At 36.9% G+C, this 12,591-nt stretch overlaps 1 protein-coding gene and 1 pseudogene across 3 annotated transcripts in view; both read left to right on the top strand.

The window, feature by feature from the left end:
• Grid2 (glutamate ionotropic receptor delta type subunit 2) overlaps positions 1 to 12,591 on the top strand; it is a 1,393,268-nt gene that overhangs the window by 309,305 nt on the left and 1,071,372 nt on the right. The gene's annotated exons all lie outside the window — the stretch shown is intronic.
• LOC113836521 lies at positions 12,342 to 12,445 on the top strand (annotated as a pseudogene).

The raw sequence follows: 12,591 nt of genomic DNA, 5'->3' as shown, positions 1-12,591 counted from the left end.
GCCCAAATTCCACAATATCATCCTGGGCCGGGCCTGGGATCTCCCCCATGTGTCCAGGCCCAGAGACCATCCCTTCACAGTTGGTTGGGCTCTCAAAGTCCCTTCTTTTACCAGGGAAAAATGCTGACCCACTACCAGAGGCCCCATAGGGTGTCAAGGCCTCCTCATTGACATCCACTGTTAGGGGTCTAGATCAGTCCAATGATGGCCTCCCAGACATCAGACTGGGGTCCATGTGCTCCCCCTTGCTCAGGTCAGCTGTTTCTGTGGGATTCACCAGCCTGATCCTGACCCCCTTGATCCTCAATTCTCCCTCTCTGCAACTGGGCTCCAGAGTTCAGTTCAGTGTACAGCTGTGGGTGTCTATCTCTGCTTCCATCAGCCAAAGGATGAGGGCTCTATGATGGTATATAAAGTAGTCATCAGTCTCATCATAGGGGAAGGACATTTAGGGTAGCCTCTCCACCATTGCCTAGATTGTCAGTTGGTGTCATCCTTGTAGATCTCTGGAAATATCCATAGTGCCAGATCTCTCCTCAGACCTATAATGGCACCCTCTGTTATGATATCTCTCATCCTGCTCTCCTCAATTCTTCCCCCAATGTAAACTTTCTGCTCCTCCATTTCCTCCTATCTCCTCCTCTTCTCCTCTTCACATTCTGCCAGCTCCCTCTCCCCTACCCTTATGCTCTGAATTATCTCAGGAGATCCTGGCCCTTCCCATTCTCCAGGGAACATGTATTTTTATCTTAGTGTCCTTCTTGTTTCCTAGTTTTTTTGGTGAAGAGGATTGTAGGCTGGTAATCCTTTGTTCTATGTCTAAAATTCATATATGAGTGAGGACATACCATGTTTGTCTTTTGTGACTGGGTTACCTCACTCAGGATGGTTTCTTCTAGTTCCATCCATTTGCCTGCAAATTTCAAGATTCCATTGCTTTTTTCTGCTGAGTAGTACTCCATTGTGTAAATGTACCACATTTTCTCTATCCATTCTTCAGTTGAGGGGCATGTAGGTTGATTCCAGGTTCTGGCTATTATGAACAATGCTGCTATGAATATGGTTGAACATATGTCCTTGTTGTATGACCGTGCATAATTTGGGTATATGCAAAAGAGAGGAACTGCTGGATCTTGAGATCCACTGATTCCCATTCTCCTGAGTTCGGCCATACTGATTTCGAGAGTGGTTTTACAAGTTTGCACTGCCACCAGCAGTGGAGGAGTGTTCCTTTTTCTCCACATCCTCTCCAGCATAGATTGTCATTGGTGTTTTTGATTTTAGCCATCCTGGCTGGTGTGAGATGGTATCTCAAAGTTGTTTTGAGTTTCATTTCTCTGATGGCTAAGGGTTTTGGGTACTTTCTTAAATGTCTTTCAGCCCTTTTAGATTCTTCTGTTGAGAATTCTCTATTTAGTTCTGTGTCCCACTTTTTAATTTCATTTATTGGTGTTTTGGTGGCTAGCTTCTTGACTTCATTGTATATTTTGGAAATCAGCCCTCTGTCAGATGTGGGGTTGGTGAAGATCTTTTTCCATTCTGTGGGCTGTCGTTTTGTCTTGCTGACTGTGTTCTTTGCCTTACAGCAGCTTCTCACTTTCAGGAGGTCCCATTTATTAATTGTAAATCTCAATGTCTTTGCTATTGGTGTTATGTTCAGGAAGCCCATTTTTGTGCCAATACCAAGCTTTTTTTCAGAACTATGGCTCTTTAATAAAGCTTGCAGCCAGGGATGGTGATGCCTCCATAGTTTCCTTTATTGTACAAGGTTGTTTTGGCTATCCTGGGTTTTTAGTTTTTCCATAAAATGTTGAGTATTGTTCTTTCAAGGTCTGTGAAGAGCTGTGTTGGTATTTTGATGGGGATTGCATTTAATCTATAGATAGCTTTTGGTAAGATTGCCATTTTTGCTATGTTGATTCTACCTATCCAAGATCATGGGAGATCTTTCCATTTTCTGGTATCCTCTTTAATTTCTTTCTTTAAAGACTCAAAGTTCTTGTTGTACAGGTCTTTCACTTTTTTGGTTAGAATTACCCCAAGATATTTTATGTTGTTTGTGGATATTGTGAAGGGTGATGTTTCACTGAATTCTTTCTCGTTCTGTTTATCACCTGCACATAGTAGGGCTACTGATTTTTTTGAGTTAATTTTGTATCCTGCTACTTTGGTGAAGGTGTTTATCAGCTGAGGGAATTCCCTGGTAAAGTTTTTTGGGTCACTTATGTAGACTATCATAGCATCTGCAAATAGTGAAAGTTTGACTTCATCCTTTCCAATTTCTATCCCATTGATCTCCTTTTTTTGTCTTATTGCTCTAGCTAGAACTTCAAGGACAATATTGGAGAGATATGGAAAGAGTGGATAGCCTTGTCTTGTTCCTGATTTTAGAGGAATTGTTTTGAGTTTCTCTCCATTTAGTTTGATGTTGGCTGTTGGTTTGCTATATATTGCTTTTATCATATTTAGGTATGTTCCTGTTATTCCTGTTATCTCCAAGATCTTTATCATGAAGGGCTGCTGGATTTTTCAGCATCTAGTGAGATGATCATGTGGTTTTTCTTTTTCAGTTTGTTTATATGGTGGGTTACATTGATGGATTTTCATATGTTGAACCATCTTTGCATCCCTGGGATGAAACCTACTTGATCATGGTGGATGAGTTTTCTAATGTGTTCTTTGATTCAATTCGCCAATATTTTGTTGAGTTTTTTTGCATTGATGTTCATGACGGATATTGGTCTATAGTTCTCTTTTTTAATTGTATCTTTGTGTGGCTTGGGTATCAAAGTAATTGTAGTCTCAGAAAAAAAGAGTTTGGCAATGTCCCTCCTGCTTCTATTGTGTGCAACAATTTGAGGAGTACTGGTATTAGCTCTTGTTTGAATATCTGGTATAATTCTGCAGTGTAGCCATCTGGCCCTGGGCTTTTTTTGAATGGAAGGCTTTTAATGACTTCTTCTATTTCCATAGGGGTTATAGGTCGATTTAAACCACTTATTTGTTCTTGGTTTAATTTGGTAAGTAATATCTATCCAGAAAATTGTCCATTTCCTTTAGATTTTTGAATTTTACAGAGTACAGGTTTTCAAAGTATGACCTGAAGATTCTCTGGATTTCCTCAGTGTCCGTTGTTATATCCCCCCTTTCATTTCTGATTTTGTTTATTAGCATGCTCTCTCTCTGCCTTTTGGTTAGTTTGGATAGAGGTTTGTCTATCTTGTTGATCTTCTCAAAGAACAAACTCTTTGTTTCACTGATTCTTTGTAATATTTTCCTAGTTTCTACTTTATTAATTTCAGCCCTCAGTTTGATTATTTCCTGGCATCTACTCCTCCATGGTGAGTCTACTTCTTTTTGTTCTAAAGCTTTCAGTTCTGTCAATTCTCTAGTGTGACTATTTTCCAGTTTCTTCATGTGGGCACTTAGTGTTATGAACTTTCTTCTTAGCACTGCTTCCAAATTGTCCCATAAGCTTGGGTGTGTTGTATCTATATTCTCATAAAATTCTAGGAAGTCTTTAATTTCACTTTTTATTTCTTCCTCAACCCAGGAATGGTGCAATTGGGTGCTATTCAATTTCCATGAGTTTGTAGGTTTTCTGCAATTTGTATTGCCCTTGAATTCTAATCTTAAAGCATGGTGGTCTGATAAGATACAGGGAGTGATTTCAATTTTTTTGTATCTGTAACATAGGTTTGCTATGTTGCCAAGTATGTGTTCAATTTTAGAGAAGGTTCCATGTGGCACTGAGAATAAGGTATATTCTTTTGTGTTTGCATGGAATGTTATATAGATATCTATTAATCCCAATTGGTTCATAGCTTCTGTTAGATCCTTTGTTTCTTTGTTAAGTTTCGGTCTGCTGGTCCTGTCTGGTGGTGAAAGGGGGTTGTTGAAGTCTCCTACTATATGTGTGTGTGGTTTTATGTGTGGTTTGAGCTTCAGTAATGCTTCTTTTACAAATATGGGTGCCTTCATATTTGTGGCATAGATGTTTAGAATTGAGACTTCATCTTGATGGACTTCTGTGATGAGCATGAAATGCCCTTCTTCATCTCCTTGGATTGATTTTAGTTTAAAGTCTAATTTGCTAGATATTAGGATTGCCTGGATCCATTTGATTGGAAAACCTTTTCCCAACCCTTTATTCTGAGGTAGCACCTGTCTCTGAAGTTGAGGTGTGTTTCTTGTATACAGCAGAAGGATGGATTCTGTCTTCATATCCATTCTGTTAGCCTGTATCTTTTTATAGGCAGGTTAAGACCATTGATATTGAGGGATATTATATGTCCATTGATTATTGGTTCTTGCTTGTTTTGGATTTGTTGCTAGTGGTGTAACTGTGTGTGGAATTTGCCCTCCTTTTTCTTTTCCTATTTGGAAAAGTTGGATTATTTATTACCTATGTTTTTGAGAGTGTAGTTATCTTTGTTGGGTTGGAGATTTTCCTCTAGCCCTTTCTGTAGTGCTAGATTTGTGGATAACTATTGTTTAAATCTAGTTTTGTCTTGAAATATCTTGTTTTCTCCATCTATAGTGATTGAAAGCTTTGCTGAGTACAGTAGTCTGGGTTGGTATTCATGTTCCCTTAGTGTTTGTAGGACATCTATCCAGGCTTTCAAATTTTCCATTGAGAAGTCAGGTGTGATTCTGATAGTTCTGCCTTTATATGTTACTTGACCTTTTTCCTTTGCTGCTCTTAATACTTTCTCTTTATTCTGTAAGTTTGGTGTTTTGATTATTATGTGGCAAGCAGAGTTCTTTTGGTGGTCCAGTCTATTTGATGTTCTGTAAGCTTTTTGTACTTTCATAGGCATATCCTTCTGTAGGTTGGGGAATTTTTCTTCTATGATTTTGTTGAATATGTTTTGTGTACCTTTTCCTTCACCTTCTTCTATACCTGTGTTTTCCTTCACCTTCTTCTATACCTGTTATTCTTAGATTCGGCCTTTTCACAGTGTCCCATGTTTCCTGGATATTTTGTGTTAGAGATTTGTTGGACTTGAGATTTTCTTTGGTCGATGACTGTATATCCTCTATCGAGTCTTCAACAACTGAGATTCTCTCTTCCATCTCTTGTATTCTATTGGTTATATTCACATCCTTAGATCCTAATCATTTATTCAGCCTTTGAATTTCCAGCATCCCCTCATTCTGTGTTTTCTTTATTGTTTCTATTTTAGATTTCATGCCTTGAACTATTTCCAGTGCTTTCCTTCACTTGTTTGGTTGTTTTTTCTTTAGATTCTTTAAGAGAATTGTTTATTTCTTGAATTTTTTTCTTCTATTTCTTTAAGAGTTTTTCTTGTTTCCTCTTTAAGGGTCTCAGACATCTTCATGAAGTAGATTTTTAAGTCTGTCTCTTCTTCTTCCTCTGTGTTTTGCTTTTCAGATCTTGCTGGTGTGGAGTCCCTAGATTCTGGTGGTGTCATATTGATCTTTCTGTTGAGTGTGTTCTTATTCTGCCTTCTTCCCATCTCTTCTTCCAGTGGGTGCTGGTGTGGTCTCTTTATCTTCTCTTCTCACCCGGTGGTATGTGTGGGCCAAGACTTCAATGTCTACAGATATGGATGGTCTTGCCTTTCCTGGTAGTCTCCTCACTCAGGAGAAGTTGGAGTGGCAGAGGCAGAAGGAAGAGTGTGGTATTTCCAGACTCAGGGAGGTCTTGCTCTCTGGGTTGGTCCACTCTATTCAGGCAGGTCCACTCTATGCAGCTGCAGGCCCAGAAAGATCCTGGGGTCATAGGGACCTTGGGCAGGAGTAGGGATCATGAGATGTCAGGTAGGCAGTGTGGGAAGGAAGAGTGTGGTATTTCCAGAATCACAGAGGCCCTTCCTGTCTGGGTGGGTCCACACTATGCAGTTGGTTCACTCTCTAGAATAGTAGGCCCAGAGAGATTCTGGGGTGATAGGGACCTTGGGCAGGAGTAGGGCTCAGAAGTGAAAAAGTAGTTTTGACATGTCACAATGAAACATCCATTTTATAAAATAAATACATAGCTACAATTTGTGTTATAGAATCTCAAAAATTAGTTTTGGCATTCACACAGAGAAGAAATACTCTTTCTTTAAGTTTTCCTTTTTTTGAAAATAGATTTTTATCACATTGCATAGCCCAATTATGGCTTCTCCTCCCTATTTCCCCTTCAGTTCAATCTGCCTTTCATCACATCTGGATCCATCCACTTTCTGTCTCCCATTAGAAAACAGGCTTCTTTGGGATTGTAATACAGTACTATAAAATATAATAATGTAATATGTTAAAACTAAAACAACACATTCAAATTGGACAAAACAAACAAAATGAAAGAGCAGATGTGGAGAAATGGGAATACTCCTCCATTTCTGGGGGGAATGCAAACTTGTGTGGCCAATTTGAAATCAGTGTGGTGGTTTCTCAGGATAATGGGAATCAGTCTACCTCAAGATCCAGCAATTCATCTCTTGGGCATATACCCAAAGGATGCACATTCATACAACAAAAAACATCTGTTTAGCTATGTAGATAGCAGCATTGTTTATTATAGCCAGAATGTGGAAGCAACCTAGATGCCAATCAACTGAAGAATAGTTGAAGAAAATGAGGTTCATTTACACAATGGAGTACTACTCAGCTGAGAAAAACAATGAAATCTTGAAATTCGCAGGCAAATGGTTAGAACTGGAAAAAAACATTGTGAATGATGTAACCCAGTCACAGAAAGACAAACATGATATGTACTGTTTCATATATGGATATTACACATAGAGCCAAGGACTACCAGCCTGCAATCCACACCACCAGAGAAGTTAGGAAACAAGAAGGGCCCAAGGAGAGACATACATCATCCCCAAGAGAAGGGGTAAAGGACAAGAGATCCTGAGAAAATTGGGACCCCAGGGGGAGGGGTTGTGAGGTAGGAAGCAGAGAAGGGGAAAAGTGGAGGGGGAGGAGAACATGAGGGATCAAGAAGATTGAGACAGGGGAGAAATAGAGGAGAGCAAGAAAAGAGGTACCTTAATAGAGGAATGTGTTATAGGTTTAAAGAGAAATCTGGCACTAGGGAAATGTGTAGACATCTACAAGGATGACAACAACTATGAATCTAAGCAATGGTGGAGAGGCTACCTTAAAAGTCCTTCCCTTATAATGAGATGACTACCTTAAATGCCATCCTAGAGCCTTCATCCAGTAGCTTTATGGAAGCAGAAGTAGACACCCACACCTTAGCAATGAACCATACTCCTAGAATCCAGTTGGAGAGAGAGGAAGGATGAAAGAAGGAGTCAAGACCAGGCTGGAAAATCCCACAGAAACAGTTGATCTGTCCAAGTGAGAGTACAGGGACCCCAGTTGTAAAGCTGGGAACCATCATGGGACTGAACCAAGCCTTCTGAATGTGGGTGCCATTTAGGAGGCCTGTGCTGTCTATGGGACCTCTGTTTTTATCCCTAGTGCACAATTGGACTTTGGGAGCCCATTCATCATGAAGAGATACTCTCTCTGACCCCAGATACAATAAGGCAGGCCTAGACCCTCCCCCAAATGATGACAGACTTTGATGATCCCCCATGGAAGAATTCACCCTCCCAGGGTTGTGGATGGGCCTGGGATTGGTGATTTCAGTTTAGGGACATGAGAAAGCAGATTTCAGTTGGGGGTCATGGGAGAGGAAACTGGGATTGATATGTGAATTAAGATTGTTTCTAAATTAAAGAAATAAATTTAAAAAATGATACTGACATTTTGTTACTTTAAATGTTTAAAAATACATTTGACAAATTATCTTGAAATTTGAAAAGTATTTGGCATCACCCAAAATTTTAAACATTTTATTATTTGCTTATAAAAATAGATTAGGGCATATGATAAAAAAATTAAAAAGAAAAACTAAAATAGTAGGGAAATATAAAAATATAAGAACTAGGAAAACACATAATCATTTTGCAATATAAAATGTCCATTAAAGCCAAATATCTTGGTGTATCAAACCTAATAAATAGTAAAAAGAAAATATTTTCCAAAGAGATAAATGAAGAGAGAAGCACATTGAAATGCTTATTTAAAATCTATAAAATAATTAATGACATGACTGCATGGAAAAATAAAAAAAAAAACACATGAAAATTGTAAACATGCTAGCAGTGAAGCACAAAAATTACATACAATATATAAAAAATGAAAATAAAACCATTATAAGATAACAATAAATTTTCAGAAAAAGTTTTCCTCAGATCTATAATACAGTCTACTAATATTAAAAAATTAGACACTGAGGGATCACTCTCATAGAAAATCTGATGGGAAGGGTAATGAATTAATCACAATTCACTATCAGAAACTTGACTTTATTAATTTGCTGAACAAATTCACAAAGGAAATTATAATGTAAAAGACATTTTATACATAATTTTTAATAAAATAATATGACATTATGTTTCTTCCTATTTTGTTCTTTTCTCTCTAGCTCTATCTTTCACATGACAGATGTTGTGTTTTGATTATCATGAATGAAACTGGTATGCATTTGTGAATACCTAGGAACAGATTGAATTACAACAGACAGATAGCAATTCCAATCATATGTATTTTGAGGAAAAGTATTCATGAACAAAAGGTACTTGTAACTGTAGACAGTATATTACCAACACTGATGACATGCCTGTCAGCTGGCTGCACACACTGGAGGAGATTGCAAAACAAAATACCTGTACTCACTGATAATTGGTGACATATCACACAGAAATTATTAAAACCTAAAGTCTGTGGCTGTCAGAAGTTTAAAAAAATATGTGGAATATCTCATTTTACATTTTAATATCACTAATATACTATTGATTAATTTGCTTACATATGAACATAAACTTTCATCATTTTATTTTTATCATGACATGAATTAGTTTTCCTTTAGTTCTTTTTTAATTATACAAAAAAATTACTAATAAATTTTATATTTCACTCTTGAAAGCTGGTTTTTTGATTTTTGTATAAATGTATTATCAAATTTTATACTAAAAATACAATAAACAAAACAAAAGTCTCTCAAGCCAGAAATGACTCTGGGGATATTCATTCGATTAAATAAAACCTGCCCAAATATAGTTACAAGAGATTTTGAAAGCAGTATTCAAGGATGTGATTCAAGCTTGAGGATTTACATCCTCAGTGAAAGGACTTTAAACAATAGAATGCTTTATCATGAGAAACCACAAAGTATTCTACCACTGTTAAAATGAATTTTTGCTTACCATACAATAGCATGAAGTAAATAATGATTGTTTAATTGATTGTGTATGTGTTCATTAACACATATATGGACACACACACACACACACACATATAAATATATATATATAAATACATATATATATATATATATATATATAGAGAGAGAGAGAGAGAGAGAGAGAGAGAGAGAGAGAGGGGCTCAAGGAAAATCTTGATTGGCATTCTTAGGAACCATTCATTTCTGTTTGTTTTTTTTCTTTCATTGTTTTGTTGTTTCCCTTTTGAAACAGGATCTCTCACTGGGCCAGGCTTCAAGATGTAGACTAGTTTGGCTGGGCACTGAGACCCATTGATCATCCATTCACCTACCCAACACTAGAATTATTAGCAATACACTGGCTCTGAATTATTTTATTTAATTTTGGGGTTAAAATCAGGCTTTTGTGTTGCTAATTAGACTCTCTTTACCATTTGAACTTGCCATTTTGTTCTATTTTCTTTGATACTATTCGGATATATCCTACGCTTCTAAACTTGAATAAGAAATCTGAGTATATTTTGTAGCTCTTGGAATTTCCGTTTCCCTGGTGTCTTGAACTTTCTTATCAAGACCCTGGTGTAAGGATTTCAATGTCTGTTTCTTCTTTTTCTAAACACATACTGTACTAGATGACTTATCTTAACTTGGTGTATTTATTTATAAATTAGATTCTTCTTGCCAGAAGATTTGTTTGTTTGTTTGTCTGTTTGAGAAAAGGTTTCTCTGTGTAACCTTGGTTGTCCTGGAACTCTATAGACTAGGTTGGCCTAGGTTGTCTTTGCCTCTTGAGTACTGTAATTAAAGGTGTGAGCCACCACTGTCCAACATGCAGTAGATTTATTTTTTTTTCTTTTTAAGTTTATGTTCTGGTGAATTTCACTTTGACTTTCCTGTGCTAGTAAGTGTAAATTTGGCTTTTAAATTGTTTTATTTTTTAATTACTTACAAAGTAACAGACTTCTATGTGGGATTTTCATACAAATTTATTTTTGTTTACTTTTCCAACTCCAGTGTGTGCTAAAGTACCTACCTGCAACACCACCACAGTTGCATTTTTGGTCCCAGTACTCTGTTATCTATACTGTGTTCCTCCCCATTTTGTTAACTTAAAGCTTCCCTTTTTCCTGTCCAATGAGCTTCTTTCCTGTTTTCTTTTTCTTTATTCCACCCCATGCAATACAGTCTGACCTCAACTTTCTATCGCTCCACACACCTCCAATCCTCTTTCTGGTTTTCTGATCTCTATCCTTATTTATTCTTACTTGTATAGCACAATCTATTCAGAACATTGTTTCATTTATAGGTAGACCTTTCTGATTTTTATTTACATTTCTAGTTTTGTAGTCTAGATATTTTTTCTGTTAAGTATAGCTGGCAGCATTTTTTTCCATTCTGGGGTTTTGTGTTCATTCTATTATTAGTTTATTTTGCTGAATAGATTTTTTTAAATTTCTACAGTCCTGTTCGGTCCTTTGTGGAGCTGTGTTCTGTTATAGTCAGAGGTTTATTTCATATGTGTACATCCTAAAGTATTTTTATTCAGTAATTTTTCCTTTCCAGTTTTAAATTCATGCATTTGATTCATTTTGAGTTGATTTGTATACAAGGTGAGAATGTAATTTGATTCTTCTGTAAGTGAATGTCTAGTTATTGGAACTCATTATTTTGAAAATATTATTTCCAGTGTATGTTGTTGATGCCTTTGTAAAATTAGGTGACCATTCACCTTTATCTTGTGCAGATTCACCTTTATCTTCTAGTAGTTTCCATTGGTCTGCATGTCAACTTTTCTTCCAGTAGCAGACTGTTTTTGTCACTATGGATTTCTAATATAGTTTGAGTTAAAGTCATATGCTATATATGGCTGTGATCTTTATGGTTAATACTGGTTCCTTAATTTGTGGTCTTATTGTTTTCACATAAAATTTAAGATTTTTCCTAGTTCATTGGAGTTTATATACTTTTGTGTTTAACATTTCAGGAAGGTTTGTGGAGATGTCAGAGTGTGCAAGAGAGATGATGAGTTTTGCAGTGTCTGGTTAATGAAGTATAAATAATTTTTCCTGAAGGCCAGATGCTTTTATCTAACTAGAGGTTTCTATGGAAATCAGTAGCTCTACTAAATGACAGTACCATGGATTTTAATTGTAAAATACCATAAAAAATACACCAAAACATAGAATTTTACCCTTTGAGAAAATGATCCAACTGGGACATAAATCCTACATTTTCGTATCCTATAGTAATGTAATGCCTAATTATTTATTTCCAACTTATACATATTTTTGAGTACTTTAATAAAGAAATCAGGGCTGGGTCAACAGCATTTTATAAGGCAAGAAATAAATAGCAAATGCATTTGATAGTACTATTTAGTATAGCAATTGGGGTTCCAAGCCATCATATTGCAGGATGAAAGATGAGGGTCCAGCTTCAATACTTGAATGAGCAAGGCACACAGGGGGACATACCATGAGTAATTCAAACATATGACATGGGTTACTGGGAGAAGAGCCTTAAGTGAAGACACCAGAGAAGGTGCTGAGTTTGTTTCAGTACTAAATGCTATGGCTATTCATTCAGTAGCTAGTCCCCCATTTCTTCTGAAAACAGTACTGAATAAAATTAAAATAAACACCGGGAATGTTAGAAACAGGCATGGGGATACCTGTGACATATCTATGTGGTTTTCTTTCTGTTTGTGTGCTGCCTGATGAAGTTTTTTGACAGATGTTGCAGCTGTAAAAAATCAGGGTTCGAAAGTTCCTAGTTTGATTTCAGTGCTGTTTTGGTTGTTTGAAGTACATGTTATTTACACTTTTTTATTAAAAAAATTATTTTCCCTTTTACATACCAACCCCTGTTCCCCTTCTGTCTCCTTCTCCTACCCACTGCCTCACACACTTCTAACCCCCCATCCACTCCTAAGAGTGGGTAAGGCCTTCCTTGGGTAGTCAACAAAATCTGGTATACCGAGTTGAGGCAGGACATCCCCCTTAATAAAGGCATGACATCTCACAATAGGCAATGGGTGCCAAAAAGTCAGTTTATGTCCCTGGGATAGGTCACGGGGCCACTGCCTGGGTCCCTTAAGACTATACTTTCAGGGATCATTTCTACAGTTCATTATTTATATTTTTAAACACGCATCAAATAATAAGAAAAGCTGGTGAAAATAATTATGGTAAAAGCAGTTTTCATCCCTCCCTATCTGTTTCTTGTCCTCTATAAAATGTAAATCAAGGTCTAGCCTGTGGTACTTGCTGACCTGTGACTTTGAGTAATCCACTGGATCATGCTTATAGTGTGAACACATCTGAATTGTGGTTTTCATTCTAAAT

Source organism: Cricetulus griseus, chromosome 8 (genome assembly GCF_003668045.3).
Source record: "Cricetulus griseus strain 17A/GY chromosome 8, alternate assembly CriGri-PICRH-1.0, whole genome shotgun sequence".
NCBI lineage: Eukaryota > Metazoa > Chordata > Mammalia > Rodentia > Cricetidae > Cricetulus > Cricetulus griseus.
Note: the sequence above shows the minus strand (reverse complement) of the source record. Positions and strands in the feature narration are given on the sequence as shown.